The sequence below is a fragment of the Ambystoma mexicanum genome, chromosome 3p, assembly GCF_040938575.1.
Source record: "Ambystoma mexicanum isolate Mex_15411 chromosome 3p, UKY_AmexF1_1, whole genome shotgun sequence".
Lineage (NCBI taxonomy): Eukaryota > Metazoa > Chordata > Amphibia > Caudata > Ambystomatidae > Ambystoma > Ambystoma mexicanum.
The window spans coordinates 697,042,556-697,060,433 of NC_090925.1; the positions used below are offsets into that span (position 1 = coordinate 697,042,556).

The 17,878-nt window shown below is 46.4% G+C and overlaps 1 protein-coding gene across 1 annotated transcript in view; it reads left to right on the forward strand.

The window, feature by feature from the left end:
- The window catches only part of PRELID1 (PRELI domain containing 1), a 160,736-nt gene that overhangs the window by 126,925 nt on the left and 15,933 nt on the right, over positions 1-17,878 (forward strand). The gene's annotated exons all lie outside the window — the stretch shown is intronic.

Genomic DNA, 17,878 nt, shown 5'->3' on the forward strand with positions numbered 1-17,878 from the left:
TCTTGGCCACTGCCCCTGCAACAGCAACAAATCTCTGGATTTTAACTGAAGCCTTCCCTATATTGCCCAGGAGATATTTATGTGGGACAGCCGGAATATGTAGCCCCGTAATATCATTTATGTTTCTAGCTACGTCCTCTCAGAAGGCCTTTATGGGGGGGACATTCCCAATACATATGCATTGAATTCTCATTACGGGCACCACATTTGGGGCAGGCTACTTGGATGGTAGGGCCGAACTTGGAGATCTTCTTCGGGGTTATGTGTAGATGATTTAGTAGTTTAAATTGAATTAACCTAAAGTTAGAATTAATCGAGATGGCCTTAGTATACTGACAATATGTATCTTCTATAGTCATGCCAAGATCCCGTTCCCATTTTTGCTTCATAGTGTTCCCTGATGGGGTGTGTTCTTGGACTGCTTTGTATAGTCTGGCTACTGTACCCGTAAAACCTTCCTGCGACATAACTGCAGACAGGAATTCATGTATCGGGGGGGCCTCGGGGAAACGACGGCCATTTCTTTTTGCAAGCTGCTTTCATACAATAGTATTGAAGCGTAGTAATTAGGCCTGACCCCACTTTGTTATGCACTGTTGCGGGTGTTGAAAATCTGCCCTCCCGGTATAAATCTCCTATTCTCATTTCTTTATCCGGGTCCCATTTACGTTGCAAGGCGTATCAAATGTCAGTTCTAGGTCAGGATGGTGCCACAGGGGGGTAAATGGCCAGCATGGGTTTGTGCATCCCACTGTTGTAAACGGTGCTAACCACGCCCATACTGTAGAGCTGACAGGATCTACTTCCCTAATATTGCCTTTTTTTTTTTTTTTTGTAAATGGCATTGCTTGAATGCTAACTGGGGCTACCGCAAATTTCTCAGCCCGCACGTGTGGATGTTTTTCCGCTGTGTCCCCCCAGTACTTCACAAAGTGTGCTTGTGCTGCATGAAAGTATAATATGAACTCTGGGGATGCCAGTCCACCTGTTTCATATCTTTCGCACATCCTGGGCCATTTAAGGCTTTCCCACCCCACAGAAAGTTAACCGCTAGTCTCTGTAACCTCTGAAAAAAGCCTCTAAGTACTGGAAACTCCTCAAGACGTTCCTCTTCTCTTCCTCCTGCTTTCTCCCTCTCACTCCATGCTAACCGGTGTTTTCTTTTCCCTCCTCCTCCCTAACTCTGTTCAGATTTTGCTGACTGGTTGCCTGGGTCATCTCCAGAGTCTTCCAGGTCCCAGGCCCCCCCGCTAGTCTTTTGCACTTGCCTCCGGCCCACTGCACTATGTTCAGCTTTACTGCACTTTCAGCTTACGCTCCCTGAGCGAGGCGACCTCTCTGCACTTAACCCAGGGCCTTGTTGAACTGGACGTGTTTGTTCCCCAACCCCTTTTCCTCGTACCTCCTGTCTATATGCATGTATGACCTAAATGTACTAGAACTAGAAAGTTAGACTGTCCTGCCCCCCCCCCCCTCTTATGTCCCCTCTCGCCCACCCCCTCTCTAGCTTGGTTGCAACTGTAACACTTCATGCACTAGGAAAAATGCAGTCAGACCTGGTGTTAGGGAGAATTCTCAGAAATGTGCGAATTCCCTCCACCTTAGACACCTAGCAACTTTTGGGATTTTGAGGACTTGATTTTTTTAACCTGGGGAGAGTGAGGCCCTTTTTCCCACTCTCTCGTATTTTAATTTGATTTCCGAGCTTTGTGTTTCTTTTGGTTTTGTAGCCTGGCAACCTCCATAAGCATCATCTTTTTTACATTGTGTCACACAGCACCTTCAGTGCAGTGGCACAGAGAAATCTTAAATACCTTCTCTGGGATAAACTACAGTTTCCTAGGGCATAGAAGTGAAATTGACTTTTCTTACAATTGTAACTTTCTAGATCCAGCACACACTATCTTACAATAGGGTGCTGGAGGTGTTACCTAGTACCCCTTTGTCTAGCTTCTCATGTAAGATTTGTATGTTACCCTTTCCTCACTGAATGGCTGGTGGCAGTGGTTTCGTTTTAACTACCGTGGTGTGCATTTACCGCGGGCTGCATTCGCAGCTGCAGTAAAGCACCCATGGGTGCCATTTTTGTCAAAACGGCCCCAGTCTTTTTTTTTCGCCATTTCTTTGTGGAAAGGTCCCTCTTGAGATTTACTCTGAGTGCCAAACCAAGTTTGGTCCCATTGTTGGCTTTGCCTTTTGCAGGATTCACACGTGAAGCCTGCCTCTGGATCCAAGGTGTCTGGGGTAGGCAAAGAAGTGAGGGAGGTGCCTGGACATCCTTCTTGGAGCTGGTTGAATTTCCACAGAGTTGCTGCTGGAAACCGTATATCTGGGGAGAGGAATATCAGATTGTGTGCGTTGCTTTTAAGGTAGCCTAGAGCTCCAGGAAGATCCTCCGGACTCCCAGGAAGCAGGACTGACTGAGCCGGAAGCCCCCTCAACAGAGTGCAGGACCCCAGAAGCAAGGAAAGCCCATCTCGACAGCCAGGAAGCGCAGTGTTGCTATTTGCGGTAGACGCGAGGAGCTGAAACACTGAACAGTCACGGATTTGAAGATTCCCGGTTGCATGCGGTGACAGTCCCATTGCAGTGCAGGAGTCCCCAGACGTCCTCCCTCTTGTCCCCACGACTGAGGCCCAGGAACAGGGCGATATGCACAGCTGCACAGGAACAGGAGTCATCTGTTGCACTTTTTCTTCAATTCAATGGTACTGTACAAAGTCCGAGAAAACTAACCACTTGCTGTAGAGTTGCTTGTATCTTCTACCACTCACAAGTCTAACGGCTTGTGGCCCTACATTTGATTCTTCTTTTCTTCAAAGACTTCTAAACATTGTGCAAAGAATTTTCTACTTACCTACCAGATCCTATTTAAGACTTTTGCCCATTGACTTTGACCAAGTCTGTTATACTGAATGACTCCGCTGTGGGGGATCCAAAAGTATTTGCCTGCTTAAGAATATTTGTGGTCTCTTGTTCTAATAAAAAATTTCTTTTACCAATTTATAATAGTATTCTAAATGCAAACAGTAAGATTAATGTCTCCAGCACCCTAGCTACTGAAGTCCCCTGAGGGTGTAGGTTGTGTCTTTGGGCCATCCCAAAAGGGTCTTTACTGATTTAGAAACTAAGAGTGTATAGTATTGAAGTGTATTTGTTTTTTGCTATTATATTGCTCCCTTCCGAAGAAGGCTTATTCTAACTGACTAATAAATTAATAATTGTTTATTCAAGAAACTTTGAGTGTAAGTTTATTTGGATACTTGCCACTGTGAATCTCTGTGGAACTCCCCTACAGCTCTCATTGGCCCCTCTTGAGATAAGCCTGGCTGCCCAACACGGTACCAAAACTTTTGTAGTACAAGCATATACCGAAGGTTGGGTTTCCTATACCTGTAGTCAGAGTTCTTTGTAGTGTTCCCAGAGGGTACTGCATACAAACGTTGCCCAACACCTAGTATGCTAATTTTTCTGCTTCGATCATTCGGAAACATCAAGGCCTAAGAATGATGACTTGTATTCCCTTGCTACCTTGGAGTGCTTTGAAGCATGCCATCTGTGTATAAGTGCTGTACAAATAAACAATTACAATTAGCTAACTTTGAATGGTGTTTTCCTCCTTTTGAAAAGTATTGGTACTGTTTTATTATTCTGAACTGAATGAGTGTAAAAGCTTACTAGTAGGGTTTTACCTACCTTGAATAACTTTCTTAAAGTGTATCCTTTTGGTTTTGCTTTCCCTCGTCTGCTTTATACAGATCTAAAACAGTCTTTGAGTTAATACTTGTCTTCGAGTTGCTTGTAGCTCCTCTTAAAAGTATATATGCCTTACTTAACTTGAATAGCTGCTGCTCTTCTAAACTTGAAACCCTGGGCTGTGCTTCCATGAATTGCTTTGGTGCTATTCTAAAATAGTTTCATAAAGTTCTTACTTACCATGGAAACTGTATTATACACTTCTTAAAGTAAACTGGGTATAACTAGCTAAAATAGCGGATAGTTATGTACCAATAGGTCAATTACTTAACTTGAAATACATGGTGTCTTTATTAAAGCGTAATTGGGTTTTGCTTTCCCTGGTTTGCTTAGTCCATTCTAAAATAGTATTGAGTGTTCATAAGTATCATTGAGTAGGTTTATAGTCTTTGCATCAAAACCATCGAAAATGACATCCATCGAAATAAATGTAATGAAAACAAATGCATGGAAATGCTCTTTTACATTTAAAAGTACTTATCCATCGAAACTTGTCCATCGAATATAGGAATGGACAAGTTTTGATGGATATGTACTTTTAAATGTAAAAGACAGCATTTCTTTTCAGTTTTTTTTCCACATGAAAACATTACATGGAGCTGTCCAGTACTAATATCTTCAAAGTATTTCGGCACTGGCCAGCTGCATGTAACATTTTAGTGTTGATTATTTAATTGGGGGGGTTGCCCCCATAACCCCCATGGGCACAACCCTGAACCCTATCTCTAACCCAAACATTACCCTAACCCAACCCTAACCCTAATTTTCGATTTATAAAATCCCTCGGATTTTGTTCAATGAAAATGCATTTCGATGGAAAGTATTTTCAATGAATAAAATTCGATGGATTTGAATTCAATTAATCCATTTTCTATGGATATACTAGATACCCATTGAGTAGCTTGAGGCCCCTCCAGAAAGTAAGAGTTGTTCTACTAGCTCTGAACTGAGTTCTAAAAAGTTATGTTGCAAGGAGCATACTTGTAACAGGGTTGATTTATTATGTGATTTCATAACCGCATGTCACTGCATGACTAACAGGGTCAACTATTCTTGAAATACTGACTGTATTCTAAAAGTATATCTAAGGTGGTATTATTCCCCAAGAATAGTATATTACTATCCTGAATGTGTAACCTTAGGTTTGACTCGCATGGACTTGCTTCTGGCTCCTCTAAATAATGTTATACCTTGGTTTGCATACCATAGGTATTGAGTTGTTTTTTATTATTGCGTTTATATGATATTATAGTATTTACTTGCCGAAGATTTATCTTGGCCTACTTGTATTTAAATAAACCCTTTATTTTTACAATACATAATGTTTCTTGGGACCATATGTATGCTACAATTTCTTTGTACCAAGCTACATCCCTGTTTCCTCCTATGATAAGCTTGGCTGCTCTGTCTACGCTACCAAATGTTCTCAGGTGGTAAAGCCATTTACTAAGAAGTGAATTCATGTACTGCCTCAGATGTATGGTTTTATAAAGCCCATAGTTGGACGTTAGAAAAACTGTCCTAACATTATGTGTCTGTGCCATTCAAACATTCCAGCATTCTAGTAATCGTGGATAGCAACTGGTCGCCACATCTACAAAGCAACATACTTTATGGCACCAATGATGGCTCGTGCACGCAAAGCCTGTTAGCCCGCGAAAGCCACAGCTATCTTTGGGGAAAGAGATTTCTATATAGGGCATTTCCTGGCCTGAGGACAGGAAGGAAGGCCAAACAATAATATGGCCGAAAAACAAGCAAAAATACTCATGACATGGCCATTTTAGGATGCTAGCCACCTTTAGTAAAATAAAGCTGTAAAAATATCACAGCTGCAACCAGCTTGTCTTAGACACATTGTCAAAACCAAAAAGCTATTATATAAAAAAAATAAAAGCTCTAAGGATACAAAGTATCTTAACTGCACTTCAGTGTAAGGTGATGTGTGCAATTGTAAAAATACTAGAATTGTTAAAGGGGGACATTCAGTACTGACAGTATTGGGGACAAGTCGGTTTCAACCATAAGAATGCGCAAAACCATCAAGGAAAGTAAAGTAGAAAGATTTACTGACTTCCAAAGGTCATGAGGGTTAAAAAAAAAAATTAAATGAAAGGGTGTCCCATATAAGTCTATGTAGGGAAGAGTGCCAAAAAACAAATCTTTCCAAACTCGCCAGAGGCTGCAGTGGTGCGAGTTCAGGTTTTCCAAGACTAACCGTACACAGGTTTGTGGCATAGCAGCACAGGCGACTGTTTCAGCACAGCAGTAGGGCACCTACTTCTGCCCTAATTGGAGACAAAGGAGACAGAAGCTTTGAACAAGACACAGAGGGCTGCAGTGAAGGGCTAACCAGCTTTTCCTGATGCATCATAGGGGAGAGGAAGAACCAGAAACTGGATTGTTTCTGGAGAGAGGAAGCCACACAGGCCCAACTTGAATATTGTCTTTCGTCTCGGCTACAAGGATGCGATTCCTGGTAGGATTTGGACTTCTAAGAAATGGCTTTGAACCGCCAGATGCACACAAATGGCTATGAAGGTGGTGGGGGTCCCCTGGTCCATCAAGTGAGCATCCTTGCATCAGTCAAAGTTTTGTCAGCCCTGACATCTGCATGTTCTAGCTGAACTTCACTTTCCTAGGCACTAACTCGGGGATCTGGATTGGGTTGTCTGGTGATCCACATCCAGTGAGATCTAGATGCCGCACACAAAGGCTGGGTAGGCTCTGACAAGAGTCTGTGTACGTGTAACACTAATTGGTCATTCCTTGGAGTCCAAATGCACAAACGCAAAACAAATTCGGTGTAGGATATTTAGAATGCATTGGTTCCTAATGGCCCCCCAGAATAACTTTCCCCAAATCCTACACCTGTCTCTTTTCCTCACCCTCCGAACACTAGTCTTTCAACCCCTCAGAGGGGCACAATACGTTAACCTCCAAACAAGCGTTGGTTCTCTGAGACCACTACATTGGTGATCTGGTACAATATAAATGCTGTGTAGAATAATATAACATTGTTTCTGATGTTTGTTAATCTGCTTAGAATCACATGCTGTGCATAGGTCCGACATCCAGTGGTCACTGCGGAGTATTGCATTTTGTTTTTCGTAGTCGAAAAGGGGACGTCGACTAGGCGTGTCTGAAACACTATCCCTATAGTGACGTGCGTTGTACCCACAATCCCTCACGCGTCGAGGTCCCTCAGATTGTTTTTTTCCGCCCAGCTTCTGGTCGCCTTCACGCGGAGCTCCTCGAGAGACATTGCAACCCTCGACCTTTGGTCGTTTCTTCTACGAAGATTAATACAGCACTCCCTCGACGCAGTGTAGCTGTTCTCCGCCGAGCAAAATCGTCGACGGAGGGTCGAGCGGAGGAAATCTTCAGCGCTGCCGAACACGTGGCCTGGCCTCGCTGGCCACTTACAGTAGGGAGAGTGGGGTCGTGGGACATCTCTGGGTCTTTCTGAGAATGCCTTTCACTTTCCCCTTCCTTTCCCTGGGGGTGTTTATCGCGATTTATTGCCTCTGCTATGGAGAGGACACCATTTAGGTTTTGCCCACTTTGTAAAGGCAAATTCACTTGGAAGGACAAGCACTCACGGTGTAACCGCTGCTTGCCCCTCGATCACAAGGAGGAAGGGTGCGCGGCTTGTCGGCTTCTGAAGCCTAAAACTCTAAAAGACCGTAGGGTTAAAAGGTGGGCGGCCTACGCGATGTCGAAGGCCGAAGGTTCACCCACCGCTGCTACCACCGACAGTGACGAGGAACGCGATGACACGACCTCCGCCACGGAAGTCGAAACCCCCTCTAAGGAGCGCTTACGCGCTTCGTCGTCTGTCCCCGGCCCCGACGGGCTCGGCTCACGCCCTGCTTATGGGGATGAACACCCCGGCGACACTGACGCACACAAAGATTCACATAAAGATAAGCACACAACCCATGGCTCTTCTTCGTCTAAGTCGAAGAGAGCTTCGGCGCCCAAGGAGACGCAGGTTCCACCGGCGGCCTCCTCGGACCGTTCGGGTTCGAAGCCCCTCTCGCAACCGCAGCCGCGACCTGCGACTGGGCTTTCGGCAAACAAGGGCGCCACCACCAAACCACCGGCCGGTGCGCATCAACAGAAGGCGCATACCGCCGTACACCGCTCGATACCCATAGCGTCGAAAACTCAAGCTTCCGCCGACAAGAATGTCGCCGATAGCTTAGCCAGGATCGTTGTAGCCGACGCCCAAAAGCGTACGCCGAAAATTTCGTCGAGCGTTACGCATAGATCAAAGGATACGCCGAAAACACCCGAAGGAAAGCAGGGATTACCCCCTTCAGTCAGGGAGTCTCCCTACACACCTGAGGGTTTTGAGGAGGGCGACGGGACACTTTCCTCGACGCTTTGGGAGAGGTCGAGCCATTTCGAGGTAGACAACTCGAGTTTTCCCCCGCTAGACCGCTCTGGGGTACCCCATGAGACTATGGAGAGACTCCACCTCTGTATGGAGAGGATGGAAAAGTTTATGAGTACCCAAGCCCCTCTAACTCTCAGAAGAACTAGAGAAGGGCCTCAAGACGACCCCAGAGCCAAAAAACCGAGGCTGGTCGATCCCCTGCTGGACACAGCCTCAGACTTCCAAGACGTATATGACCTCACTGGGGAGGAACAATACGTCGAAGAAGAAGATGATTTCATGGACAACGAAGGACAGAACCAGGAGGAATGTCTAGAAGACAGAACAGACATTATAGAAGAAGGCTTCGGGATTAGCCCAGGAGAAGGACCTTCGCACCCCTGGCAATCACCATCAGTGTGTTCCGACACTGATGCCCTAAATCTAACTCCTCCGGATAATTCTCCAGTTAGGAACACGTCTCCAATAGACGATCAGCCTACTTTCAATGCACTGTTGCGCAGAGCAGCAGCGCATTTCGAACTGGACACGGGAGAACTCTCTCCAGAATTAGACTTTGTGGAAAGAGTCATTAAAGAAAAACCCCCGGTCAGCCAGACCATTCCTCTCCTCGCTTCAGTTAAAAGGAGGATCACCCCGTCGCTGTCCACTCCCGCTTTGATCAGAGGGGTCAATCCACGGATTGAGAAACTTTTCGCTCCTTCACCCTCAGACCCGCTCTACATTAGAGGACATTCCATACCGGACTCCCTAGTTGTATCTAATACTAGAAAGAGGGCAGGGGTACCACTTTCCACCAGTGAGGCACCCCCTGACAAGGAGGGCAAGAGGCTATATGCCCTTGCAAAAAGAGTTACTTCCTCGGCTGCCTTCTCAGCAAGAATTGCCAACAACAATTCCTTGCTTGCGAGCTACGCAGACGCGCAGTGGACCAAACTGCGCAAAGACGCAGAGGAAGCACCGGAGCCTTTACGTACACGCCTACTGTCGACTATTGGCGAAGGAACACAAGTGAACCAGAGCATTGTAAAAAACTCTCTGGACGCGGCAGAAACAGCAGGACGTTCCCTGGTACAAGGAATACTCCTAAAGCGCCATGTATGGCTGCGCAACTCAGGCTTTAAACCGGAGACACAGGCGTCTTTAATAAATAAACCTGTCGAGGACGCTAACCTCTTCGGAAAAGCGGTAGATGAAGCCCTAGAGATGGCCAAAAAAGAGTTCGACACTATCAAGACTCTTGACCAGATCTCTAAGCCCACTACCAGACGCGGCTATGGCAACAAGCGCTTTTTTCGTGGCCAACGGCAACAACAACAAGGTCAGCATCAGCAATACCCTGCCACCAATTACCAAGCCAATAGTGGGCAGTACAGCCAAAGAGGCCAACGCCGGGGCAAAGGGAGAGGTCGGGGATCCACCCCCAGAGGCTCCCAAGCCCCCAACAACTCCAAGTGACGCGAAGATTCGCGTCCCCTCCCATGCAACACCGGTCGGGGGCCGGATAACATCCTTTCTTCCTGCATGGGAGGAGATAACGTCAGACCGTTGGGTACTTTCCACCGTAGCCCACGGATACTGTATCGAATTCAACAGTTCCCCATCCTACAAACCCCCGAGGGGACGACGGTTGACGCCGGAACATCTTGCCATCCTTCTTCAAGAAGTACAACAACTGCTGGAAAAAGGAGCCATAGAGGTCGTGCCTCTATCTCAGGTAACGGAAGGTATTTATTCAGTGTACTTCCTTGTACCCAAAAAGGATCTAACCATGCGCCCTGTATTAGATCTGCGCCCAGCGAACAAGTTTATCAAACCCCAAAAGTTTCGTATGGTGACCTTACAGGAGGTGATCCCGCTGCTTTCGCAGGGAGATTACATGACAACATTGGACATGAAAGATGCATACTTTCATATTTCAATGTTGCCAGCGCACAGAAAATACCTAAGGTTCATGATAGAGGGCAAACACTACCAGTTCAAGGTGCTACCCTTCGGTATAGCTTCAGCACCAAGGGTATTCACAAAGGTACTGGCAGTGGCTGCGGCCCACCTGCGCAGGTTGTCCATCCCAGTTTACCCTTACCTCGACGACTGGCTCATAACAGGGGACTCTTACGAAACATGTTTCTCCAATACCCAAAAGACGGTAGACCTTTTGTTCCAACTGGGCTTCTCCATCAACGAAAAGAAGTCCAGTCTAGACCCCAGTCAAATCAAACAATTCCTAGGGGCTCTAATTCAAACAAGGGACGGCCTCGTCTTCCCCTCCAAAGAGAGGGTCCAAAACATGCTGTTTCAGATCCCCCAATATGTGACCGGCCGAGAGGTGACGGTACGCAAAGCAATGCGCTTGCTAGGAATGATGGCGTCGTGTATTTATTTGGTACCTCACGCGCGCCTGCGCATGCGCCCAATGCAAGAGTGGCTCAACAGCCAGTGGTGTCAGGCCAGCGGACAATGGGACGATCTAGTGGTGGTCTCGCAGGCCTTGGTTCTCTCGCTACAGTGGTGGACAAAGGGGAACATGGAAAAAGGAAAACCCTTTGCCACACCCGCGGCGGAAGCCACTCTAACCACAGACGCATCCCTCACAGGATGGGGTGCTCACCTATCCCATCAGACTGCTCACGGAGTGTGGACTCCGAACGTAGCATCCAAACACATCAATCTACTGGAGCTACTAGCAGTATTCAAGGCGCTAAAAGCCTTCCAAAAACACCTACAAGGCAAGACAGTAATGGTCCTTACGGACAGCACTACAGCCATGTACTACATCAACAAGCAGGGGGGCACCCACTCTCCAGGCTTGTCCAAACTGTCCCAGAATATATGGAAGTGGGCTCTCAAACAGGACATGTTCCTACTGTCACTACATGTACCCGGGGAACTCAATCTGCTGGCAGACAGACTCAGCAGAGATTTCCCTCTGCCCGAAGAGTACGAATGGCGTCTACACGAAGACATCGTCTTCGACGTCTTCACACAATGGGGATTCCCGGAAATAGACCTGTTCGCAACCCTGGAGAACTCTCAATGCCTAAGTTACGCCTCCAGGTACCCCCAGAACCAATCCAAGGGGAACGGTCTATCGATGCAATGGTCAGGGAAATTTGTTTACGCTTTTCCCCCGACTCCCCTTCTCAACAAGGTGGTGCACAAGATGCACCAGGAACAAGTGACCATGATACTGGTGGCCCCAATGTGGGCCCGACAGCCATGGTTCGCTCACTTGATGGAGATGTCTCTATCTCCCCCAGTAAAACTCCCCTGCCCGTACAACATGCTATCTCAGAACAAGGGCAGGACTCTGCACCCATGCCCCCAGAACATGAATTTAGCAGCTTGGCTCCTGAAATCATAGAGTTCGGACATCTACAACTCCCGCAAAGATGCATGGACATCCTCAGGGAAGCCAGAAAACCGAACACTCGCCACTGCTATTCTAGCAAGTGGAAGAGATGTGTCATCTGGTGCAGGAGTAAAAGCATCAACCCTATTGACTGCTCTCCCACACATGTGGTACTATACCTGACCCATCTCTTGGATTCAGGCCTAGTGTTTAACTCCATTAAAGTCCACCTAGCGGCACTTTCTGCATACACCACCTCCCAACTCAGTGTCGTGGTGGAGGATCCCAGTTATAAAGACATTCATGGAGGGAGTAAAGAGAATACACCCCCCGATAGCTAACCCTGCTCCCGGATGGGACCTTAATGTGGTACTTACCAGACTCATGGGCTCTCCATTCGAACCCATGCACAAAGCATCCCTTAAACACCTTACTCTTAAGACTGCTTTTTTAATAGCTATCACCTCCATCAGGAGAGTAAGTGAACTTCAGGCTCTTTCTATTCTAGACCCCTTTGTTACAGTTCACAAAGATAAAGTGGTTCTACGCACTCACCCTAGGTTTGCTCCGAAATTTATTTCTAAATTCCACGTAAACCAGTCTATAGAACTACCAACGTTCTTTCAAAATCCTTCCAATTTGGGAGAAAGGACTCTGCACACACTTGATGTACGCAGGGCGGTCATGTTCTACATGGAAAGAACCAGACCATTGAGGAAGACTAATCAGTTCTTCGTCTCGGTGGCAGCAGGAAGAGAAGGAGATGCGGTTTCAAAATCCACTATTTCTAGATGGATTGTTCAATGCATCACTCTCTGCTATACTCTTGCTAAGAGAGAACTACCCTTTAAGCCAAGAGCACACTCTACTCGAGGCACGGGGGCATCCATAGCATTCATTGCAAATGTTCCCCTTGAGTCCATCTGCAAAGCGGCTACCTGGAGTTCTGTGCACACCTTTACAAAACACTACTGTCTAGATACACACTCTAGATCTGACTCCCAGGTGGGACAGGCAGTATTACGACACCTTTTCTCTACTGTTCCTTCTCATAACCCACCGCCAACTCCGGGTACTGCTCGCTAGTCTATGCACAGCATGTGATTCTAAGCAGATTAACAAACATCAGAAGAGAATGCATTACTTACCGTAAAAGCATTTCTGATGGTTGTATCTGCTTAGATTCACATGCGCCCACCCTTCCTCCCCGCTCGGATGGAAGGAACATAGACTTCCTTTATATATCTCTCTCTCTCTTTCTGTACTCACTCACGCCTAGAAGGCTCCCTCAGGGCAGAAAAAATACAAACAGAGGGACCTCGACGCGTGAGGGATTGTGGGTACAACGCACGTCACTATAGGGATAGTGTTTCAGACACGCCTAGTCGACGTCCCCTTTTCGACTACGAAAAACAAAATGCAATACTCCGCAGTGACCACTGGATGTCGGACCTATGCACAGCATGTGAATCTAAGCAGATACAACCATCAGAAATGCTTTTACGGTAAGTAATGCATTCTCATATCTATTTGACTACCAATGTGGTAAAAGGTTGAAGGGTAGAGTAGCCAAAAATAAAATATGTAGCTGCCACTAACCTGCTGCCTGACACACACTGTGACTAAACTTACCCACTGACAAAACTGGGTATTCATGGAGCACTCTGTCATGGTAGCCATATGGGGTGCTAAGGATAGCACCCAATAAATGAGTTGCAGGTGCACACTGACAGCAAGATGACAGCCCGGAAAACTAAAAGCTAGAAATAAAAGTCCAGGTACTAAAAGAATTGGCAAAAAGGGACTCAAAGAAGGACTTTGCCCTAACAATACAAATGAATTGCACAATGGATCTCTTATAGTCTGTTTGCATGACATTTCAGAACAGTCAACATACATGTGCTGCTGTGCCTTTTTTAAAGTAGCACCTTTTCTGAGAGCTTTCAATCTTCTTAAGACCCACCGTTTTTAAGTTGCATTAATTGTATTTTGAAAATTTTAATCCATAAACTGAATGAAGAAAATCTTTCCAATAGAGGAGCACACATTGTAGGGGGAAACATCACTTGTTCAATGTTTTTAAATGTTCTCTATCCATAGTTTCAGTGCACAGATGAAGCCTTTGTCAATTAGCCTGCAGTGTCCCCTTGTAAAAATGCAGCAGGTGAATTGTTGATCCTTTTGTCCTTAAACATCTTAACGTGTGCTGTGGTAACAATTTTCTTCTCTTCAGTTCTGTGCACGTTGTGTAGTTTTTGTGCAAGTTTGTTCAAAGCGGGTATTTGTTACACTTCTTTACATTTGAAATGTAACCCTAAAACATTAAAATTGCGAATTCTGTGGTGTTCAGAATTGAACATTAATCCATTGCATGAAAATGGGGGCCTACTTGTGACAAACCTAAAGATGCAGTATCAAGTTAAATGAAGCTTACAGTCTCAATTTTAATCTAGTCACATTTCAAGACTCGCTTTGTGTATACGTAAAAGTTACTATTCAGAGGGTTAAGGCAAGGATGTGTCCCTGCCCCCACCCTCTTCAATTTATATTTCTGATCTTACTGCAAAATTAAAGACGACGCCCACCTTTCCTCCCAGACACGGCTCTCTGGAGGCTGTTTGGCTTATATATGCTGACAACATTCTGCTCTTTGATATGCATTTGGGAACTTTGCGACTGAACAGTTTAGCGATTAATCCCAGAAAGGCTTGCATTTGAATTTTTAATAAAGTGTACATTTTAAAATGTTTACATGCTCTCTGAATGATAGGATTCTGGAGGTGAGTAGGCCATTTTAATCCAGGTGAGACTAATCAATAACATATGTTTCCAATTCTCTCTGACTCCTTTGCTACAATTTTATAAATTGAAGCCAATTACAAAAATAATGTATGGATTGTATTTGATACACTTTATTGAGAGGGACTGATTTTACAAAATTGAAGTCAGCTATTTCCAAACTCTGTCCCTGTGGCTGTTATTAGGTGGGAACTGAGCGTACACTCATTGTGGTAGATATAGAAATACAATCCCATTTTATATTACACAATTAAGTTAAAGTAAACCATCTTTATTTAACAGCTTGGGTGATGTTTTTAGACATTTGGGAAATGCATCTATCGTGGCTTTTATGGTCTATTGTGAAACTTTTTTTAAACCAGGCTTCCATCTCTCTTGATTTGGGGCAATTTATGTTTAAAAGGCAATTGAAGTATTGGGTGTCAGGCATGAATTGGAGTAGTAACCCTGTGGGAGTCTACACCACCCTTGTCCTCTAGGTAGTAGGTAACCCACCTATTGGTATAGGTATGTACCACACAAGTTGGTAGTGTGACTGAGCAGCCAGACTTATTTCAAAAGGGGTACATGTGAGCTGTAGCATCAAAATCCTCCAATGTGCAACAATAAAAATACACTTCAAAATACTTTCTCAGAATCAAGTCAAGCAAGTAGATACTCTTTAGAGATGCTTCATACACACTTCCTACATACACCCTGAGGTGACTTCACCAACTAGGACAGTATTGGCATTTATTTATAATTATTGTACTTGGTAACTTCTGAGGTTGGCAGAAAGGAAAGGTTGAGGGAAGGAAACAGGTCTCTGAGCATGTGAGCACCTTTAAATCTCCCATTAAATTCTAGATAAAACTTTTCCCAGCAATATTTAGTTAGAGACCAATGTATCACCTATAAGGGACCGTTGGAATGAGTCAATGGACCAGAAGAGTCTGCAGGGAGCCAGGACAGCCAAAGTCAATTGGAGCAAAGCATATGGTGCTGAGGCACTTCTTAGATAGCAAAACGTCTTGTACAAAGTTAGAGAGTTTGTTGTAGAAAATGACTGTTGGGCCACAAGCTTGTGAAACTTGTGAAAAGTTAGAGCTAGAATAACTCTAGAAATGCAGCTACTGCAAATCTCAACTGAGATAAGCAAGCTACAGGCAAAGGGGTAAGTACCTCTGAGTCAGAACAGTACCTTTAGGTTAGAAGAAGATCCAGCTGGCTTCTGTCCTGGTTGCAGACTTGCATATCCTGTGTTCCTGGGCCTCAGTCATGGGGACAAGACGGAGGATGTCTGGAGGACTCCTGCACAGCAGTTCAGGGGTCGGCGGCAGCTGCGAGCTTGTTTCAGTTTAGTGGCACTTCGCCGTTTCAGCTACCAGCAAATGGCACCACCGCAGATCTTGGACACTGAGTGGGCTTCCTTGACTTGTCGAGCCCAGCACTCTGATGTGACTGGAACTTGGGTCGTCCTACTTCGGGAGGGACCTCAGGATCTTCCTGGAGCTTCAGTCTGGCCTAAAGACGTTGCACTGTACTATGGATTTCTCGACCCCTGGCACTCGGTTCCAGCAGCAGCAAAAAAGTACAGCCAGTTGGGGAAGGTCTTCCAGCAAAGTTAGTCTTGGGGTTAGTTGGTCCCACTAACCCAAGGGAAGAACTCATCCTTTCTGGAGCTTCTCTTGTCTATTTAGGAAAAGGAGCTTCAGCACAGCAGCAGGGCTTCACCAGGCAGTTCTACGGTCCAGGAGGATCCAGCAAGCTTCTCTTCACAATTCCTTAGTTGGATGTTTCTTCCAGTGGTCGACTCTGTCTTCAGTCCAAGAAGCCTCGCCTTTTATACAGGTTTTTCCCATTTATGCTCAGCCTAGCTGTCACTCACACAGCAGCCAGCCAATCGGGACTGGATGCGTTCAGGTAACCAAGGAGACTAAGGATAGTGGAGTTTCGGGCACCTCCCTCACTTCCTGCCCTGCCAGACACACTGGAGCCAGAGTTGGGTTTCGGTACTGAAGCACGCCAAAGGCAAAATGAACAAAGGGCTTAAACCTGGTTTGGCGCGCAGAGTAAAACCCAAGAAAGACTTCACAAACAGGAAATGGCAAAAAAAGAAGACGGGCCATTTTTAACACAATGGTCACCCGTGGGTGCTCTACTGCAGCAGAGGATTCAGCCTGCGGTTGAAAAGCACAATGGTAGGAAAAATAAACTACTGCCACCAGCCATTTCAAGTAGTGAGGGTAACATAAAAAATGTTACATGAGTAATTAGAAAAAGGGGCTACTAAATAACCCCCCCCCTCAGCACTCCACATAAGATGGGGGTGTGCTGGATCTACAGAGAGAAAAGGTAAGTAAAGTCAATTCGCGGGGATTGTGTCCTCCGACATATTCCACATCTATGACAGCTAATGGCCACAGCTGTGCTGCTTCGGAAAATTTTCGGCAGAGGGCGTCCTGCGTCGATGACGTCGATACGTTGTCCCTCGAGGGCCTCCGTCGATGGTCGATGTCACCGGATGTTATATATAGGACACACGGCGCCCATAGCCTCAGTTCCGTTTTTTCCGCAAACGTGTTTGCTTCAGAATTCCGGCTTCTCTTCGATAGCGATGTCTTCTTCTTCTTCTACTACCCCGAAGTCGGGCTTTAAAAAATGTCAGGACTGTGGTTCGAAAATGTCCATCACGGACCCGCACGACATCTGCCTCTGGTGACTCGGCGAAAGCCACGCCACCGACGACTGCGATGTTTGCCAGTCCCTGATGTCTAAGGCCTTGCGGGAACGTAAGAAGAAATTAAAGGTAGGAAGGGTGTCTAAGCCACATAAATCGAAGTCCGCTGGGCTTTCGACCAATGATTCCAGGGGCGATTCTCTGCGTCTGGGGGGGGGGGTCTCGAGTTGGTCCCGCCATTCCTCCTGCCTCTTCGTGGCATTCTAGAAAGCGCTGTCACCGGTCCCCTTCTCCGTCCTCGTCAGAGGACTCCGCCAGATGGTTGAATCGTCCCATCAAGTCTTCGTCGCGGGCAGAATGGGATGCATTCCGCCAGCAGATGATGGCGATTTTCGAATCGCAAGGCACAGTTCCGGCCGCGCCTTCTAAAGAAGCCGGCAGGGAACGGGCTCAGTCCACCACTCGCTTGGGCGGTTGGCGCGATCATCTGGAGCCGTCGGTCCCGCTCGGACAAGGGAGATCACCATAGCCGTGCCAGATCCAGGTCCCGGTCCTCGACGCCATCAAGACTGTTCGAACCTGTGAAGCCTTCGAGGAAGGCGTCGATGCTATCAGCGCCGTGTCTGTCGAAGGACGCTCTCGGGGCTCTGCCCTCGAAGAAGTTGTCCACGCCTTCGGCACCTCGGTCGACATCAATGCCGATTCCCTCGGTGCCTTCGACGCCGTTTGTGGAGGATTTGCCAGAGGTGCCCCGGAGGGCTGTGGAAACTCTGAGGAAGGCTTTCAGTAAGTCTGTGAGGCCTGTTTTTGAGCCCTACTCTGTTCCTCCCAGATTGGATTTGTTCCAACCTTTTGGATTATATTTCAGAGGTGGAGGAAGGGTCTGATGAGGAGATGGTTGTGCCTCCTG